The 22,134-nt window shown below is 39.0% G+C and overlaps 1 pseudogene; it reads right to left on the bottom strand.

Moving 5' to 3' along the window:
* The window catches only part of LOC140236275 (uncharacterized), a 40,606-nt pseudogene extending 22,488 nt beyond the window's left edge, over positions 1 to 18,118 (bottom strand).
* Positions 18,119 to 22,134: the final 4,016 nt, after the last annotated feature.

Below are 22,134 nucleotides of genomic sequence, written 5' to 3'. Positions count from 1 at the left end.
TCAGCTGACCCGGTGATCCAAATAAACTTTTGTAATTCATCCTGTTTGTCTAAATTTGTGCTCAGATGTTGATCAAATACTAAAATCATTCAAAGATATTATGGGACATTAATACTAACAGGGCAGGACCTACTTAGACTTTTTTCGATTCCTACCCTTTAAAATCAGTTTGTACGAAAGGATTCTCAAAATAAAATAAATAGATGCTCATCATATTGGCAATAAAGAGAGAAAGAGACCAACCAACACAGTCCATTTTCTGGGTTCATATTCAACACACAGTGACAACCATGTCTTGAATATGAATAGAGAAAAATAGATAGTGGGTTAGCGATTGTGGAAGTGACCAAATTATCGCTATCATGGCCATGTTAGAGGTTATGGACCTTTTTTTATACTTAGTATAGGTATGCATACCATGTATGCATGTTGTTCATTATTTCTATTATTATTATTATTATTATTATATCATTATTATCATTATTATTATTATTATTATCATCATCATTATGATTATTGCTGATACTACTGCCAATATTACTTTGATGAACAGGATATGTACTCCAGCAAAATATTGTCACTGTTCCAATACTTACTACATGTATTGAGACATACAAAGTGTAGTACCTCTGCTTTACATAATTGTGTCATGATGCTCACAAATATATTATCACCTAGCTGTGTGACTTGGCACTGCACTGCACTAAACCTATACCCTACTTACTTGTATTCGACTCAGGTTCTTGTTATGCTGTATACATACATGTATAAATCAAACATATGATGTTAACATTTATTGTGCACACCCGGTTTGATATGTACGGGGTATGTTGTAGATAAATGGGGTCGAGATCATATTTTGTCTATCGGAAACCTCGTCTGCTGAATCGGTAGTCAATTCAAAAAACATTAAATCGTAGCGGAATGAGGTTGAGTTACAAAGAAACGTATTGAGATACTTGACAAGTTTGACGTGCGCTGTACAAAAACAAGTTGCATAGGCATATGTATTGAGTTCCCTCAAGATACTTGGAAACATTTCCAAGATATGAAGAAAAGAGTGAAATTTTAGCTTTTTACTTGGCCTTTGGACTTTTCACCTCATAACTTTATCTAGATAGTATGGCGTAATACATGTTCACTCTAGGTTTAAAGAGAACACATTTGGCTCTTGCATAGATGATTCTATGAGGAATAGTGACATTTTGAGCATTAAAACTAAATTGACCTTTGACTATTTATCTTTGATATTTTACATTGAGAATTGACACCCAATAAATAGTAGATAGGCACAACTTCGTCCAGTCGTTGAAACATATGCCTAATTTCATTAGTATATCTCAAACGGTTCTCAAGTTATGCTGTCCAAACACAATAATACGGACGAACGGACAACCAGAAAACATATGCCTCCGGCCGCGGCTACACTTTGTGATGAAAGGATTAAGAAAAAAATATATATTTCCAATAGGAAGTACGTAGGATGGAACACAAATACGAGAGAACAGTGCTTAGGAAAAGAATGTATTTGCATTTCAAGCCATGGATGTCAAGTGATTTTTTATATATATTTTTTAAACTAAGGTTTGATGAGAACAACATCTCCCCTCTGTCGTAATCCAGGATACCATTTTAGCAAAGAGAGCAGAAGAAATACATAATTCACAAGGAGAGTATCGCTAACTTTATGGTTTAATGCATTTAAAACGTGTGAATTTATATAAGAATATCAACATTGTGTCATGTTATCGATATGGTATGGGGCCAGTGGACTCATGGGGACATTTCTGATCAGCTAATGATCTGTTGCTGGATCGAGTATACTATGATAGGTAGGCCTACCCTGTTTTCATGGTTTTCAAAAACAAACAAAAGGCAAAGGAGTGTCCAGACCACGCCATCTGACCTTGACTGAGCCATCAAATTAAGTTAGCTATATATCATTCTCCATCTGAGGTCTCCTCAGACTTCATTTTCAGTTTCCTTAATGTTGTTGTCAGCGTTTTATAGCCATTCCGTTGTGATACAAGGATCGATATGCATATAATAACATCTTTGAGGGTTGAATCAATAAGACTTCATTCATTGCTTGGGTCGAGAATGGGCTCGTATATAAAGCATGCACAGTTCGCCACAGGAGTACTTATGACTGTACGTGGGTAGAGGGAGGCGATTAACTTCATTTTTATTGTTTTTTTTTGTGTAGCAGTAGCATCACAGGCTGCCCCTCATTCTAGAAACTAATAACTGCCTCCGACCGAGAGATCATTTCTTGATTTAAAAAAAAATAATGGCTTTAAAGGGTCCAAGAAGGCCTAAAGGGAAGAACTGAGATCTTGTCTTGTCAAAATTTCTGTCACAGAAGACAAGGAGGCCGGTTGTATTAGTTCGTTTGCTTAATATCCCTAAATTCTTTTAGATAAATCAACATTGAAATAGCAGTGTCTTTACAGATCCTTTTTGTCATAGTAAATTGAAGGGTTAAACATTGGGGATGACTAAGGTTACATACAATGTTAAAGTACATCAACTCACTTAAATGTTAATCTGCGAGAGAAAGAAAAGCCTTATGATTATGACTTGTGGTTAACTATTTTTGAAATGACTTTTTCTATGATCCCAAAAGCACATAACTAACAAACTTCATACCTGACAGGATGATGCTGAGGCGACGGCTGTTGAGAGGAAACTGTCAGGCAAGTAGGGACACCAAAAACTGAACTTCAAAAGACGTGGCATAGTACACACACATCGGGCCAAGTCACCTCCCGTTGAGGTTTGAAGCCATAAATCGTTATAATGGCTGCTATAATACAACATCAAATCTTCAATCTGTGAAAAAAAAATCAAAATATTACAGAAAACAAAATTCATAAAGAGAAATCATTAAAGATGGTACCATTAATATACGGAACGAGCTTGCTTGCAAAACACGATCGTAATGAGTTTCAACTAAAATTATGACAAATCATTATCATTGGTATTATGACATTGGTTTTCTGAGTCCTCCACACTGTACATGTCTGTATTTCGGGACAACTATTATGTAAAGTAATATGACTTATGATTGTTTTGTCTTTGTGCATTAAACACTTACTTTACTTTAATTAGGTTGTGTATCGAATATATCTACTTTTAACTATATAAATAATTATTTAGGTGGAGTTTTTCTATCATCTGAATACATCAAGATTTCACCAAATTCATGAATATAAGAAATCATTTAAACAGTCTTACAAATACAGCAGTTTGGCATTGGTTTTGGTTACTCCTTATTCTTTGTGTGTGTGAGAGCGTGTGTGTGTGTGTTTGTGTGTGCGTGTGTGTGTGTGTGTGTGTGTGTGTGTGTGTAGGCCTATGTACGCCTGTATACGTGACTCTTTATTTTCCTGAATAAAATATGCAAGCTAAATTCATGAACCTTGAAATGGGACTTTACCATCAAATGTCATCGATTGAGCATATACATGAACACACCTTTATTAATACACAGCTGTGGTGGCAGCTTGAGGATATTACATGAATATTTTGATGAGCACAGAGCTATGTATGCTGGAGCATTTGACTGCCAGAAAGATTGCTGCTAACTCGAGACACTCTTGGAAAAATACAGGTCTATACGTTATACCTCTGGATTGATTTTAGCAGCGTACGTAGGTGTGGGCACTGGAGGGTCCAAAAGTTACCAAGGGATGATGTTCAAAATGTAAAAATAAATGTGAGCATCACAAATCACAAATTTGATTACGGACGGAGGGACGAACGGACGGACGGAAGGACGGACGGACGGACGGACAACCCAAAAACACAATTCCTCCGGTGACACTTCATGGCGGAGGCGTAAAAAGAGGGAACTATCCAGCATATAAAATATACTGCTGACCATTCCGTAGGTGATATATCCATACTGTTAAGGAACAAAGAGAAACCGGAAAAAAATAAAAGAGAATCATACAATAAAAAGGGGGAATTCGACGTAATGAAATGCAAAATAAAGTACAGAAATTGTCGATGTCCTTTGATTTTGAACATTACAAGAAAGGCTCTGTCCCTATTTGAAGAACAAAATGAATTCGAACGGACTTGAAGCGAAGATTGGTGTTTCCATATTGAATTGAAATATTATGGATTTTACAGGGGAAAATTGAAAGTTAGTCCAGCTTTTGAAATCATTCTAATTTGATTATGATAATTCTATGCATTAGAGCCAGGATCTCAGAGGTTGAAGTTGATATCTGCTGAGTTCTGCAAACGATATTTCTCTTTAATCAACATGTTCTTACATATTCTGGTGCAGTTTGCATGTATTGTGTGTACTATATGTGGAGTCACATTGTTAATCAGTTCTTTCGCTGAAGGGGTTACCCCGTGAAAATAAAATGGTATAGACACTAGTGGATAAATGATATGACGCTGTGCTTTAAAGAGAAGTTGAATGCTCGTCGAAAAATAAATATAAAACATTGTAGTATTGACGTTGAAAATTTCGTTTGAACTAGAACACCACGTCATTTACATTCAAATCTTAATCTGTTGAAATTTGGTGGAGAAGCACAAAATTACGATAATCTTAGTAACTTTCTATCTTTCTCTTCTATGACTATTTCATCTGGTTCTAAGTTTGTGGGCAGACACTATCAAAAGTTGTCAGCATTCAAAAATAATCTGTTTCCTTTCAAAATAGCAGAAATTCTCCAACTGATAAACAAGTGTATCCAAGGAAGAGTCCATATTAACACCTCACATTCTCCTCCTACTGCTGAGATATATTTTAATTTTGTCTTTCCTGGAGTCGTTTCTCCTTATAATGGTGCCCAAACGCTTCACAGTAATTACCTACGTGTCAGAATCCGTGGCTCCAATTATACACTCTTGCACAACGTTGTACTGTGCACTATATCTATGTCTATGTCTATGTCTATATCTATGTTGCCTGTTCCTCACCAGAAAGCTTCGATAGAGGTTCATGTGTAATTTGGTAGAATGATAATTATGTCGCCATGACGATCTAACAACAGACCTACACGTGAAATGCATGTATGTGTATCTTAAAGTCGACTTGGCATGTTATCATTTATTTCGCCATAGAGACTTATACTTTTTAAGAGAATCTCTACATGGTAACATAAAAACCTTTAGATTATAATAGCGACATATTATGGATATCAGTTTGTCTACTTAAAAAAGGACAATGGAGTGTGTGTTTCTCTCTCATTTCTCAATCCAGACTACATGAGGCCTTCTTTTTGCGTACATAATATCCATTAATGCTGCATTTGTTTGTTTGTTTGTTTGTTTGTTTGTTTGTTTGTTTTATTTAATTTAATTTAATCACGGGATAAAATGCCCTTGATCAGCCAGGTGATGCTGTTTTTTCAGAGAGGCCGTGAATACAGTGTTACAGCAACAACAAAACCATACAACAGTTAACTAATCAATCAAAAAGTAACAACCAAAAAATTCCAACAACAAGCATAACATAATGAAATGCATTACAACATACAGAAACAAAATACTAAGAACAAAAAAGAAGAGGAATATAGACTTTACCAATAAACACAAACGCTACGAAAGAGGATGACACAAACAAGTTCTCGTACAAGTAAGTTCAGACTAATTAGCTCAAACATAGTTATGAAATCCAAATTGTAACACATATTCTAACATTTTTCAAAAGCTTTCAAAATACGTATTGTTCTTACATTTTCGAGGAGGTTCTGAATATTTTCACACTGGAATGAATTAGATTTCAATAAATCGTTTCAAATATTGCCTTGTAAATTTGGATTACTTTTATCATGCATTCTTTGTACTTCCTTTCTATTGCTTGCCTTACACGATCCAAATTCTTGCTTCGATTAATATCGTTAATACGGGTTATTTCTTTTTACACAATCACCATTTAAGTGACCCTTCTCCTCCCTCCAGTGATATTTTGTACATTTCAGAATATTTGTAATCTTCTTGGATTTCACTTCTTGGATTTCACTTCTAAAAATGTAAAACCTCCCCTTCGTGTGTGTGTGTGTGGGAGGGGGGTGCGCAAGCCTTAAATTTTGTAAAGGCGCCTCCCCTTTACGGAATTCCTGGATCCTCCCCTGTGACGCGTTTATGACATTTGCAGTAAAATTGGGACATTTTGACATTATTTTGTGGTCGACGTGTTATGACATGTGTGGTTAATCAGATTTTGACATTTGTGGTTGACGCCCGCTCCCCTCCCAACAATCATTGACAAAAATGAGTTGTTTATGTATTATAAATTCCATTAATGTATATTGTTTGTGTTATCATCTGTGCTGTATATTCACTAAAATAATTGAGAAGTATCGATGAATATTCCAATGATATCGTTATTCTAAACGCCCCCCCCCATACACACACATCCAAACACAGACACCAGGTACCCACACACGCTCTTTACACAAACAACACCCACTCAGCAAAACCAACCACACGCTATGTAATTGCTATGTAGCCTATAGACCTCATCATAATAGGTATGAGTAATTTTCTACAGTATAATCTGAATAATGTGTTTGTTCCGTATGCCAAAATGCATTATGCGCCAGTGTCTGTGGTGTATATATTGTACAATAATTCATATTATCAATACTGATATCTGCTCATTTTTAATAGTACTCTGTGTATTATTTTTCGTTATTTTTTTTTTTTGTAGATCCTGATGGAGGCTCGTAGGCATGGCCCAAGGTTTTAACTAAATAAAGGAAACAGCTGTAGGTTTGCACATCCATAGTGATAATGGACCCGTAAGTGCCATAGTGTAAGTTTGTGGAACCGGAAAATGAGCAAGCGTCGTGAAGTAAATGATTTCATATTTGCACGATGCATTGCCGGGAAAATAACAATGTGCAAATCATTTACTTCCCTGATATTTGGTATAAAATGGAACATAAACCCTATATGAAAACTGCCCAAGAACCATCACCATTGATATTTTCTTGATAAAATCCTTGAAAGATTTCTACCAAGCTTGGCTGGAAGCATCATTATGGTGATACATTGTAGGATCTCAATTTATTTAGATTATCCCAACTCTCTTAGGGGTTGGAAGGGAGGGAGAGGGGTCCAAACTATAATGGTTTTATAAAAATTCTTCTTCTCTATAGTCAAATAAGAAAGAGTTAGGTTCGTACGTGCTGTGAAGAAATTGATGAATATTATAGTTTCTTATCAAAGTCAAATTTAATGTCATATCAAGGAATTCCGAGCATTAGGACTGGTGGGGGCATGGGGTGATTGATCAAATCTTTTATAACGTATTAAACTTCTCTGTAAATTCTTATGACAGACTTTAACCAAACGTAGCAGGTAAAGCATCCCAAGTGTAATAGAATGTCATTTCGTGTTTTTGGTATGGTATGGTATGGTATGGTATGGTATGGTATGGTATGGTTTATTGAATGAAATGTTCTCGCAGCCAAAAGGCTGAAGTGCAACATTTGTTCACACAATACATAGTTGATTAAAAAGAGAAAGTATTTACAATTTTCAAATCATTCATCACTATTTAAAGAATAACAATTAACATCATTTAAAACATTATTCATTATAAAATATATTACATTCACTACATTCAACACACTGTACGTGACGAATAAACGTAACCTGATTAAAAGGGACCAATGGGGTTACTTCCTTTTCTTACATTGTATTCACATCTTTTCCCTCCCTCTCTCTCACAAACACACACGCACGCGCAAACACAGGTACACTCATAAACACATACACACAATCATCTCTTCATCACATCCAATGCGTGACTCTCACACACATAAACACATACAGACACTACAAATTCTCATTCTCCCACCACGCGGCATTACTGATTATAAGTGTACATTCGTCACACTTAGACTGCGTTTGATCACATAATGTTTACAAACAGTCAAATGTACAATGTAATGAATGTTTACAAATATTGATCGAAGTACAACAAAATTATAGATTCTGCATCATAAAATAAACTGATGCGGTGTGATATCATAAAATATGCCTAATATACTCTCATAATATATCCCCGGGAATTAAAAACAGTATCAAATGAACAAATTCAAATTATCATTAGTTACCACTGAAAAAAAAAAGATGGCTGCGCAAACCTGTTGAAAGGTTGTATGTTTTCCAAGTAAAGTAATATTCGTTGGATATTACTTAGCAAAAAGAAAATTGTGGCTGCTGGGGTAAGTGAAAAGGAAAGGAAGAAAACATTGCCAATAAAAATGTATACATATATTATAAGATTACAAAAATAGTTATGTATTGGTCATTCTCAACATAACAAAAATATTACACTGCTGTAAATCTTCCACGTATTGTAAGTATTCTCTATCAAAGAGTTTCATAATGTTACAGGCGGTACAGAAAGAGAGGAGGGGAGAGGGGTGGGAAAACAAGAAAGAGAGATGGGGAGAGATATAAAGAGAAAGAGGAAGAGACAGAGTTGTGTGTTTTCCAAGTAAACTGATATTCGTAGAATATTGCTATAAAAATTGTGGCTGCCAGGGGAAGTAAAAAGAGAGGAAAAAAAAACAACAGTAAAAATGTATACATATAATGGAAAATTACGGAAATAATCATATATTAGTCATTCTCAACATATCAAAAATATTGCATTGGTATAAATCTTCCAGGTAATGTGGCATTGTATATAATTCTCTGTCAAAGAGTCTCACAATGTTGCAGGCGGTATAGAAGAGGAGGGGAGAGGGGTGGGAAAGCAAGAAAGAGAGAGGGGGAAAGAGAAGGAAGGAGAAAGAGGAAGAGATAGGGGTGAGGGGGAGAGAGAGAGAGAGATGGAGAGGAAGAGTACATCGTAATACTTTGTGTGTAGTGCTTATAAAAGAAAATACATGAACGTTAAACTGTTGACCTTGCTGGACCGCACCCATATTCAACATTATTCAAACTTATCCGGCGTCATATCTGGTATGAGTTTGATAATCATGATAACCTTTGTTATTGATTCACATAAATCGTGCATTGATCGTTCTCACAAAGTAAGGCATCGCACTGTTTTTCAGTCTTTCAGTTCTACATCTGTATTCCCTCAATCTCTCACTGCGCCTAAGGCGTCTTTTAGAGCTCTGCATTTCAGGAAACCAGTCTCTGAAGTGTTTGAAGAGAGAAAGAGCGAAATTCAAGCATAGATCCTCGCGTCGTTGGTACAGGGTTGTGAGTCCGCTTTGCTGCAGAGCAGAATCATAGTTCAGGTATCTATCTCCCAGGATGATTCGGAGTGCTCTTTTCTGTACCCGCTCAAGTTCTGCACTCTGCTGGGCGGTGATGGAAGAATGCCAGACAGGAGGTACACAGTACTCCAACAAGGGGCGAACATAGCATGTATAGATGGTCATGAGATCCTCGGTGAAAGCACGGAAACGTTTTAGCGTGCGGATGACGTAGAACTTTCGAGAGGCTCTCTTGGTGATGTCTTGGATGTGACTCTGCCATCGGAGGTCCCTCTGAAGTATCACACCAAGTAGCTTAAGCTCCTCGACCTCTTCCAGAGTGGCATCGTTCAGCTTATACTCCGATGGTGTTTGGTGGTGGCACGTCTCGTGTAAATGAGATACGCATTGCTTTACACTTAGATGGGTTTACACTGAGGCTATTAACAGAACACCAATCTTGGAACTCGTTCAGGACACCCTGCATGGCGCTTTCCTCGTTCACGCGAAGGCTCTCAACAAATGTCAGGTCGTTGACGTATTTCCACCTACCGACAGACGGGGTAGACAAGAGAGCGTCGTTGATGATAGCGAGGAAGACGAGCGGCCCGAGTCTTGTCCCTTGCGGTACACCTCCAGAAGGAGTCAATGGTGCGGATAGGACACCATTGTATCTGGTCATCTGCTGTCTTCCGTCAAGGAAACTGCTAATCCAAGGGATGAGTGATGGACGGGCACCCATGACGTACAGTTTGTTTAATGCGATGTTATGATTAATGAGGTCGAACGCTTTCGAAAAGTCTGTAACTACCAAGGTGGAGATAGTTTTCAGTTTATCCGCATGACTGTACAGCTGATGTAGGAGGTGCACTAGATAGTGAGTCGTGGACATGCCTTGTCTACTTCCAAACTGCTGTGTGTCGATACTTGCTCGAATGTCGTTAAGCAGGACACGATAGACAAACAACTCCGCAACTTTGGCGAAGTGATCCGTCAAGGCTATCGGCCGGAGTCTTTCTATCGTAGGCGGGGTTTCTTTAGGTATTGGCACAACAATGGATCTCTTCCACTGACATGGCACTTCTCCTTCCAGCAAGGACGTGTTGATGATGTCACAAAGTGGCGAGGACAACTCAACAGCAAACTCACGAATGAGCTTCGCAGGCACTCCATCAGGGCCACAGCTTTTACCAACTTTTATTTTCTTCAGTTCTGAGTACACATTCCAAGGCTGGATTTGGGGAATTGTAGAGGGATCAAAAGGCCTGAATGTCGGTAGGTCATGGTTGGCAAGTGTTGGAGTGTCTGCTGAGATGTCGATGAAGTGCTTGTTGATAGCATCGGCGATCGATTTGCTATCTCCCGCATCGATTCCAGGGACACGAATCTCACTGATCGGTGAACAATTAGTCGTTGCGATTTTCACAAACCTGTACCACGCGCTCGGATTCTGTGTCTTGAGTCTTTGAATCCGATTCTTGTAGTAGTCCTCTTTTGCGACCTTGAGTTCCCTCTGGATTTTGTTTCTCAGACGAGACCAGTCTTTGCTATTGGTGCGGAAAGCAACTTGTCTGCTCTTGATAAGTTGCTTTATCCTCGGGGTAATCCAGGGTTTGTCTTTGCAGTGGGTTTTGGATTCTCTGCTTGGGAGGTACAGTTGAATTGCATCAACGAGATCTTTGTAGAAATTATCACACTTGGCATTCACTCCGCTGGCATTTGTGACAGATGACCAATCATGGTTGACTAACCAATTCCCAAACTGCCGCAAGTCTGACTCCTTCATCGGTCGAACTGTTTTGCGATAGCTTCGATTGATGTGCTGGACGTGGTACTCCTTGGGCTGCCAAACAACACCTGTGTGGTCACTGTTGCCAATTGGAGTGGTCATTTGCACAGGAGAGTAAAGACCTTGCAGATTGGTGACGATTTTGTCGAGTATGGCGTCTTTCCTCGTAGGCCTGTCAACTACCTGCTTCAACTTATGGCTATCGACAAGTTCAACCGGTTGACGTCACCCAGTATGATGATTCCGGCATCTTGGTGTCTCGCCAAAATGTCATCAAGGGAGCAAATAATGTGCTGGATCAGCGAGTCTTCATTTGCATTATTGGGCGGCGAGTAGACGGATGCTACTATGATGGAGGACACAGAGCGAGGCAGGCGTTGAGGGCGCAGTTGCACCCAAACAATTTCAAGATCAGGTGGTACGTGGACGTGATCGATGTGCCTTGGTTCCATATTGCTTTTTACGTAAAGGGCAACACCTCCACCACGTTTTCCGATTCTGTTCTTTTTGAACAAAACATAGCCAGGAATTCCAAAAGCTCCCTCCGGATAGTCATCATTGAACCATGTTTCGCTCACTGAAACTAGGTCAAAGCTCTGGTCTCGAACTGTGGTACTAAATTCATCGAATTTGTTTTTCAAGGACTGTGCATTGACCATGTACACTAAGGGCAATGTTACTTTCGTTCTTTCTTTCGTAATCTTTGTGACCTGTCTTTGTCTATCTTCACTTTCGATCGATGTTTGGCGTGACGAAGTTATTCTAACTGGTATTTTCCTGTGGATGTGTTTACCGGCTCGTCGTCCCCTTGGTTTCTTTAGAATACCACATTCTTTGATGGCTGAGTAGGCTCTGTTCGGCAATTTGTATGGCGGGTTACGTAACTCACGGAGTTCATGGCACTGTATGTCAGTCGGTGATAGGTATGTGTACGTATTAACCCTTTGGATGCTGCGGAAGAATCCTGCTGCGTAGCTTTAGAAGCTCCAAGGGTTGAGTTTGCGCCCGGGGCTGGCCCGTTCACTACTGGCGCCATTCCGCACACAGCAAACACTACTGCACACAGACAGGCGAAATGCATTTCAGAAGTAAACAACTGGTCGGTTTTTTCAAATAACTTACTCGGTAAAGTTCCTGGTAGTACAATCAACATCACATGCAAGTCTCTTTGCGATAACAATTCAGGACAAGGTGAAAAAACGAGAGAAATCAACACACCGATTTCATCTTGCGTGGCATCAGCTACACAGCGCCATCTATATCTTGTGTGTTTTTGTCTTTGTTTTGCTTTTTGTGTGGTTTCTTTTTGGTTGTTTTGTTTTTGTTTTGTTTTGTTTTGTTTTGTTTTGTTTTGTTTTGTTTTGTTTTTTTGTTTTTTGGGGGGGGTTTATGGCCAACAAGCCCGGTGGAGGGGAGGGGCGTAGGCCTCAAGTTTTAGATTGTAAAAAATAAAAAAAACAAAACATCTTCTATATGGAACCACAAGTGATAGGAATAATAAAACGCTTTAGTCATGGGCGTCACCAGGGGGGGGGGGGGGTGCGTTGGGTGCGAACGCACCCCCCTTCAGACCCTAAAAAAAAAAAAAACCTTCAGTCTGCGAGCGACCTCAACGCCGGACACTGAGTGATTATCATTTTTTATCTATTTATTTATTTTTGTGAAATTTTGCATCGGGGACAAAACAAACAAAAAAAGAGAAAAAATCGTGGGCAAAAGCAATTCGCACCCCTGGTTCTGGCAGCACTGATTTTATACATAATTATCTACTAGTGCAAGTGTATTCTATACAGTGTTGACTATATACATAGATTTTTGACATCCTTCCCATACTTGGTCACTTCGACGCCCCCTCGCTGGTCATACCTCCCCCAGTCATGAACATAAACCGACACCCTTGACTACCAGTGGCGGATCCAGGGGGAGGGGCGCACCGGGCGTCTCCGCCCCCTCTTAATTTCCAAAGCGAAAAAGTATAGCTACAAACGGCAGTTTTTGGACTGTAAAATGTCAAAATTTTCAAGCTCGGTCGCTGGCATTTAGTCGTAATGCCGTTCTCCTGAAGTTGCTGCCAGTAATTGCCGGCAGTTCCACCTGGTGCCCCCACCCCCCCCCCCCTTACTGCAAAAAATATAGCTACAAACGGCAGTTTTGGGACTGTAAAATGTCACAATTTTCAAGCTCGCTCGCTCCGCTCGCTCACATTTAAATTCTCCCAATATTGCTGCCAGTAATTGCCAGCAGTTGCGCCCGGTGCGCCCCCTCAATTTCCAAAGCAAAAAAAGATATAGCATCAAACGGCAGTTTTGGGACTGTAAAATGTCAAAATTTTAAAGCTCGCTCGCGTTTAATCTTTATGCAATTCCCCTGATGTTACTGCCAGTAATCGTCCAGTTTCGCCCGGTGCGCCCCCCCCCCCTTAATATCCAAAGCGAAAAAAATAGAGTTACAAACGGCAGTTTTTCTACTGTAAAATGTCAAAATTTTCAAGCTCGCTCTCTTCGCTCGCTCGCATTGAATCGTTATACAATTCACCTGATATTGCTGCCAGTAATTGCCAGCAGTTGCGCCTGGTGGCATGCGCTCCACCCCCCCCCCCCCTCATTAATTTCCAAAGCGAAAAAATATGGCTAGGAGCGGCAGTTTTTGGACTGTAAAATGTAAGATTTTCAAGCTCGCTCGCATTTAATCGTTATGCAATTCACCAGATGTTGCTGCCAGTAATTGCCAGCAGTTCCGCCTTGTGCGCCCCTTCCCTTAATTTCCAAAGCGAAAAAATATGGCTAAGAATTGCAGTTTTTGGACTGTAAAATGTAAAATTTTCAAGCTCGCTCTCTTCGCTCGCTCGCATTTAATCTTTATGCAATTCCCCTGATGTTACTGCCAGTAATTGTCTGCAGTTGCGCCCGGCGGCCCCCCCCCCCCCCGCCCTTAATTTCCAAAGCGAAAAAATATGGCTAATAATGGCAGTTTTTGGACTGTAAAATGTAAAATTTTCAAGCTCGCTCGCATTTTATCGTTTTGCAATTCACCTGATGTTGCTGCCAGTAATTGCCAGCAGTTCCGCCCGGTGCGCCCTTTCCCATAATTTCCAAAGCGAAAAAATATGGCTAAGAACGGCAGTTTTGGGACTGTAAAATGTAAAATTTCCAAGCTCGCTCTCTTCGCTCGCTCGCATTTAATCTTTATGCAATTCCCCTGATGTTACCTGTCTGCAGCAGTTGCGCCCGGTGCCCCCCCTTAATTTCCAAAGCGAAAAAATATAGCTACAAACGGCAGTTTTTCTTCTGTAAAATGTCAAAATTTTCAAGCTCGCTTTCTTCGCTCGCTCGCATTGAATCGTTATTCAATTCACCTGATGTTGCTGCCAGTGCCAGTAATTGCCAGCAGTTGCGCTCGGTGGCATGCGCTCCCCCCCCCCTTAATTTCGAAAGCGAAAAAATAATATTATGGCTAAGAACGGCAGTTTTTGGACTGTAAAATGTGAAATTTTCAAGCTCGCTCTATTCGCTCGCTCGCATTTAATCGTTATGCAATTCACCTGATGTTGCTGCTAGTAATTGCCAGCAGTTCCGCCCGGTGCGCCCCCCTCCCTTGATTTCCAAAGCGAAAAAATATGGCTAAGAACGGCAGCTTTTGGACTGTAAAATGTAAAATTTTCAAGCTCGCTCGCATTTAATCGTTATGCAATTCACCTGATGTTGCTGCCAGTAATTGCCAGCAGTTCCGCCCGGTGCGCCCCCTCCCTTTATTTCCAAAGCGAAAAAATATACCAACAAACGGCAGGGTTTTTTTTAAGCTGTAAAATGTCAACATATTCAAGCTCGCTCGCTCCGCTCGCTCGCATTTAATTGTTATGCCTTTCTCCTGATGTTGCTGCCAGTAATTGCCGGCAGCTGCGCCCGGTGCGCCCTCCCCCCTTTATTTCCAAAGCGAAAAAAATATAGCTCCAAATGGTTTTTTTACTGTAAAAGATGAAATCCTAGCTACGCCGGTGCCCTTTCCCCGCTTGGTTTCCCTCAACAACAGTAAAAGTCTAGGGATTGAGAGCTTCCTATATTCCAAATGTCTGTCAAAAAAAAAAAAAAAATCTCGTACATTAGGGTCAAAACGCACCCCCCTTGAAAAAAAGCTGGTGACGCCCCTGTTAGTGATTAGCACATTAATGAATGTCAAGTTTGGTATGGCGAATGCAGGGATGGGCGGAAAAGACGGAATTTCCACAGTTTCAGCTACTTCTTGAAAATGAAGGGAATTAATTTTAGTGGTCGTTTACGGCATGTGGGCTCTATAGACAGGTGGTGGTGTTAAGAAAGGTTTTACTATACAGTCAAACCTGTCTATAGCTGTCACTCCAAGGGAAACAAAAAGTGGCCGTTATAAACAGGAGGCCGCTGTATACGTTGTTTAACATGCCTTTCTCTATTAGGGAATTATTTTTGATGGTCGTAAAATGGAAGGTGGGCGCTGTAGACATAATGGTCGCTAAGACAGATTTGACTGTAGCCCATAGTAAAACCTGTCTATAACAACAACGGAGACGGAAAATATATGTTGTAGACAGGTGGCCGCTATAGAATAGACAGGATCTTTATAATGCTTTTTCTTTTCGACGGAATTGTTTTTTAGTGCTTGTTATGGCAGGTGGTTGCTACAGACTGGTGGTCGCGAACACAGGTTGTACTGTACAGTCAAACCTTTCTTTAGCCGCCACTGAAGGGAAATGAAAAAAAAAAATCATTGTAGACAGGAGGCCGCTATGTACAGGAGGTCGCTTAGACAAGATAACTGTAAAGAAAAATGGTAATGGCTCACGCGTACAGTGTAGTTTTGATAGAGACTCTAAGAGTTTATCATCAATCCATACATGCACAGAATCAGTGAAGGGAGTGGTTCGCACATTTCCCGACAAAAGCCCTAGCGTAGCTTGGCAGCCTGGACTTACCAAACCCGGCATATTTTCGTTAAAGCAATTTCGAGATTTGAACATTTCCAGGCAAGACGTTCACACATTTCCCGGCTCCACGAGACGTGAACATAAGCATTATCTCTATACGACATTACATTTTCAAATGTAGCCAAGGAGGTGCAACACGCGAGCTAGTACCTCCTTGATGTATTACTTACCATTTTCTTTTTTCCCTTCATTTTTAGGCTATTATTTTATCCACAATGAAGCAGTGATTTCTCGACCGAAGTCTATTTATTTTGTTGTTTCTTGTTATTGTGTATATAAGTGGGTTCCCTGACCAAAGTGTGCTGCCTCTTGTGCAAGACTGCTGTCCAGGTGACCTCGGGGGAATTAAAGACTCAACAGACGACGCCCTGTCATCTGGACTTACTACGCATAATAACGATAAGGAGAAGTAATGGGAGTACCATGTAAAGTATGCATTGCTTCTTTGAAATACTAAAATAATACACCATCAGATTCTTTAGTCTGTACATAATAACATACCTGGAACTATGGTGCTAAGTTCTTACCTGACAGTTCGAAGCTTTTGCGCCAAGGATGTTGTAGAAGTCCACGTGAAATTGTGAGTCATATATGTGTACTGTCCTAAGTACACTCCTGGAACACATACCCTCTGCCAAGTCACGTGACGCAGTTCTTCCGCATTTCACACTGTCAATTACCAATGATGGCTAATTGGAAGGAACATTAATCGACATGTAGTGAAAGGTAATAATCCACGGTGATGGTGAAAATGTACATGCAGTTGTTTAGGAGGTGGGAAACTCAGAGCAACTGATATAAGTTTGATAAAATCAATCATATCTTAATGTCATTAATCAGAGCTAATGAAAGAAATAATGTTTACATAACTCAACTTGTTTTATTGTGACAAAGAGCTAAGGAGTGATACTGACGTCACTTCACCAACACTCATACTGTGAACCGTAAATGTATTGTATCGGTCTGGTACTCTGCTGATCACGTTGGTAGTATGGCATATCCCTTCGATACAAAGCGTCTTTGGTAAAGTCATGATCACACTTAAAAAGATTTTAACCAATAGCAGTTTTAAGACTGTAACTTGTAAGGGAACGTTCTTATTTTTGGAAAAGGTTGTACTTTTACCCCAGTTTATAGTGCTGCTTCGTATGACAAAAGTGGAAATTATTTCCTAATGTTGACTAAGTCAAACTTTTCGAAAAGGCCAGTGAAACACATTTACATAGTTTGCCATCAACAGAAAGCCCACGGTGGTTTAGAATTTTTCAATGTTTTAATTTATGTAGCGAATTTTGATGCAACTTCATTGTGAGAGAAGACCTTTTTTACATATGATTACTTCAATGACTTTATGTTAGATTTTTTCCACAATTATGCGTTTTAGGACTCCAGATCTTACACCCATAATAGCAAATATTAAGTTGAGGGGTTTGTATTTAAACACACGGGCGCGCTCACCCACATCCACACAAAGATGCATAGTCACGCTCAGAAATGCGTTGTCATTATGTACTAGTTTTTCAGCACTGTTCAAATCGATATCCTAGCTTAATCACTCACCACTTGGTTAAAGCGCACCATGAAAGCGACTCCTGAATTTGTATGTTCTGGTGAATATGATGAGAGTTCGTACTTTTTTCGTCGTTCTCTCACTGCTCTAGCGCCCTCCTCGGTATGACGTTCAAACATAGCGTTTGTATGTTCATATCCTGCCTCATCTGATGAGAGTTTGAACTCTTTCCATCGTTTTCCCACTGCTCTGGCGGCTTCTTCAGTATGACATTCAAACGCAACGTCAACGCAGAAATCACGGTATCGACAATCATCAGACTCCATTCGGTCAGCTTCAGGCGTATAATCCATCACGAAATGGGGCGCAGAGTCTACCAAGCCTTGGATGATATCAAGACCGAGTTCATTCTCTAAAGCTGAGGTGAAGTAGAGTAGGTAGCGGAACTCCTGACGTCGACTAAGAAATTCGCTTTTCAGCTTGTCGTACTTGGCGCGATCATTGGCGAATAGATTTTCAATATACAACGCTGCAATATATTCTTGGAACAACTTGTGTGGAAACGAAACAGTTGATGAAACCAAGGATAAAAAGTTGACATCGCGCAGACGCTCCCTTGGAATGACATCTGTTTCTGTAGTCAAAACACCCACGCTGCAGCATGTTTCCATGGCATCGTGACAATCTATGAATTGTTCTTCAGGGAATGAAAGATTCCTGTCCAATAAACCGTTAAATGCTATCTTACTTATGTCTTGAATTGCCCTATGAGCTTTCTTCAATTGCTCAACAACGTTCTGATTCTGAAGATTTCCACAGGTTTTTGATGCAAAGTGTTCTTTCAAGAAAGAGATCATTTCTCCAAAGATTTTTGAGAAAGTTTTCAATTCTTGCATTTTCTCTTGTTTCTCTTCACTGTTATTGTTCCACATAAGGCAAAGCATTGCACAGTAGATAGGAAATGGGGCCATGTTCGCCCGGATGACTTCATTTTCCTCCATAAAACTTATCAAACTTTCTGCACGATTATTCTTCTCTCTTATCCGAAAGTACCTCTTAATGTAAGCTGATAAATTCTCCGTGTTAAATCCTTCTACGTTAAGAAACGTGTAAGCGTCAGCGAGTTTCATTTCCATCACAAACTCGTCTGTTCTCCATGGCCGTGTGGTCACAATTACTTTGCATGACTTATATTGCTCCATTCTTAGAATATGAATGACCTCACTGCTGTCTTTTCCACTTAATTTTCCGTTAAACTCGTCAAATCCATCAAAAATGATGACTATTCTACTTTGATTTCTTGAAATATAGTCATCGATCTGGTACGATTTTGCTGGATTTGAATCGGAGAGATAGGTTTTTACAATACCACCAATACTTCGTTTGTGAGTGACATCTCGAAGAGGAATTAGAACTACCATGTCCAAATCCTGAAGAATCCTACCCTGGCACCAGTCCCAGGCAATTTTAGCGCAAAGTGTTGTTTTTCCGACACCCCCCTCACCCTGGATCAGGAGGCGCTTTGAAAGATTTTCATGTTCATCGTTCGTCACAAGATCGCCGTACGTTATTGGTGTCTTAGTGTTACCCTTGCTTGTTCGGTCAATTATACTCAAATTGGTATAAATGTCATCGAGTTCAACACGTTCCATAAAGTTGAGTGGTTCCACCGTGACCTTGCGTCGTGACAAACGGTAATAATGTCTTCAGCTCTTCCTTGCATTGCTGTACTTGTTCCTTTGTAAGCGACGATGATCCTTAGGAGATAAATCAATCAAGAGAAAGAGAAATGATATTCATTACATAAATATGAAAATATCCAAACGCTCACACACGCATTTAATGTATATGTGTCATATCTATATATGAAGAGCTTGTTTGCAAAAAACCGATAAGTATCTTTTTTGACGATTTTGAAGTACGGTCTCTGTCATAAAGTACAAAATAATACCTTTGAAATGATATATTGGTCACTACATATAAAGGTTCATTTTTTAAGTTATGGTCAAAAGAAGCAAAAATTTTCTTATTATTCTCTTTATTTTTCTTGACCTTTAATGGCAAATATCTCCATTTGACAAATATGGAATTATCGGTTTTCGCAAACAAACGCTTCATGTATACATGTATATATATATATATATATATATATATATATATATATATATATATATATACATACATACATATATATATATATAGAATCGGGCGGGACAAGAAGAAAAATGAACAAATACATACAAATAAATCATAAAAAATTGTGCTTATGACGTATAGGCTAATACAGAAGCGTTTATTTCTATTACTGTTCGTGGACTTCCAAGATATGTTGTTTCATTATTTGAAACAGGATTCTGTTTTATCGGGTTTTTTAACGACATTTAGAATGTAAAACAAGTAATTAATGAATGAATGAACGGATACAGTCCTATTTCCATACTCAGCATTAATTCTTCTTCATCGTGAAATCGCTCTGGTTTATTTGGTCTTCGCCAGCACGGATTCCAGCCACATCCTGAAACATATCATGAACAGTGGTAACAACATCATTGATATTATTGTTAAATATATACACATATACATGCTGCCTGGATTCATAGAAATCATGATATCCAAAGACTGATAAGCACTTATCTATAATTGAAGACCTGAAATAAGTCCAATTTTTGGCCAAATTCAGTTTGACATGGGAAATTGTAGCTTATGCATGGACTCATCTTGTGTATAAATGATAAACCCTATTTACCCCCGGAAGTGCCTGAACTGAATAAGTTAAATCTTATATTAATGTAAGAATGAAGGACTTGGGTCATTCTTACATTCATATTATAGCGCCCTCTCTCATCGCTATAGCAGAATATCATGTCTATGAATGAAAGAACGACCCAAGTCCATATGAATCAAAGAACGACCCAAGTCCACCAGACAAAATGGCCCCTCCACAATTAATGTAAACGTTAATTGTCACAATAATATATGTTCTAATTTGTACATGTATATACAATGTTGCCTTCCCATCACAGTTAAATAGAATATTATTGGACAAGTAAAAAAGATATGAAGTTTTTTTTTTAGTTTACTCGAAATGGTCTTCCATGGACTTGGGTCCTTTTTATATTCGTATACTCAAGTGTATGTTTATCCTAGAACTCTGCCTTTACATCTTCCACTGCAAGTATTTTGTTTAATTACAAGCCTATGCTGAATACGTCACACAACTATAATGAAGAAATGGTTTATCAGCATAACGTCTAACTCCCCAGAACCTTTTCTTGGGTTAATGTTGATGAAAATTGACTGCTATTCAACTAAATATTGTAACCAATGGCTACCTACAATGCCCTCGCACACACACAAACACACACACACACACACACACACAAACATATATATTCTCACAAGAATGAAAAACAAAACGTTCAAACAAAAAGTATTCAAAATCTACACCTTTTCTTGGTAGGTAGTTCGGATGTTTGTTTTGTAGATACTTTCCAACAAAGAGGAATACGATGATAAAGGCAGCAGGCAGGCCAATGGCAAGTCCAATGATGAGAGCTAAATGAGACCGTTTTCCTGAAATTTATACAAATAAACAAAGATAATGCAAGTTTTCATTCATCACCGGATTTAGAAGACAGTAAATAAAAGGGTCCATATCAAAACGTTTACATTCTGTTTTATGCCTAGATTTATTACACAGAGTACATTACACATAGTGACAAAATCAGAATTCAGAGGACACGCTGAGAAATGGCGCTCGTTGATGGTTTTTATTTTTGATTCTTTTTTTTTGCTTGTTTTTTTTTTCTCTTCACTTATCAAAATTGATAAACACTTCGTTTTTCATTAGTAGACTTTATAACCGTGTGTGATAATGTTAGTGTACTTAAAATGTCGTATCAGATTAAATTGTGTCAAAGCTAAATCTGAACATTTGTTTAGATATCAGAACGTGTTCACCTAATGTGATTAAGATCGAACAAAGAAAGTGGAACGTTTCACGAAACCTGATACATATACAGGCAGAACAGTGATATCTCGGGTCGACGTTCCATTCAGCGAGTCACCAGTAGCCATGCACATAAAGGTTTGCTCTGTACCATGCATAGCTGACACAGTGATTGTTTCGAACCTCTCGTATGTTTGTTTGAAAAGATTTTATTTTTTTCTGCATTTCATATTTTCTTTCAGAATACAAAAATAACAAAGGCAGGTTCAATTATACAAATACAATTCTGAAAATTATTGACATATTACATAGTAAGTCATATTTTGTATATAAGGACAAATGAAACGTTAAATAACATACAAAATGTTTATATGGCCAATAATGATTTGATTCACAGTACAATATATAATATATACATATAATGCAGAGGGCCGCCGTTATAAGCCGTGCTTGAACAGACGGACAGCCAGAGTTAAATTACCATTTTTTTTTTTTATTGTAGTACTTGAACACTAATACGGATGGGCCATGTTAAAATGCGTGTAAATCCAGTTTTATACAATTACTTGGTAAACAGGAGTGGTGCCTGTGAGTGCGTGTGCAGGTGATGAAGCGCGAAAGTGTTCTAAGAAAATGATTGAATATGTTATAATATGGGCGAAGGGTCAAGCAGCAAAGTAAAAGAAAGGGAAAAGGGGGTGGACCAAAATATTGCCTTGTTGTTGAGTATAAGAGGTA

Source organism: Diadema setosum, chromosome 12 (genome assembly GCF_964275005.1).
Source record: "Diadema setosum chromosome 12, eeDiaSeto1, whole genome shotgun sequence".
Taxonomy (NCBI): Eukaryota; Metazoa; Echinodermata; class Echinoidea; order Diadematoida; family Diadematidae; genus Diadema; species Diadema setosum.
The sequence above is the reverse complement of the archived record's forward strand: the minus strand, read 5'-3'. Positions and strand labels throughout refer to the sequence as shown.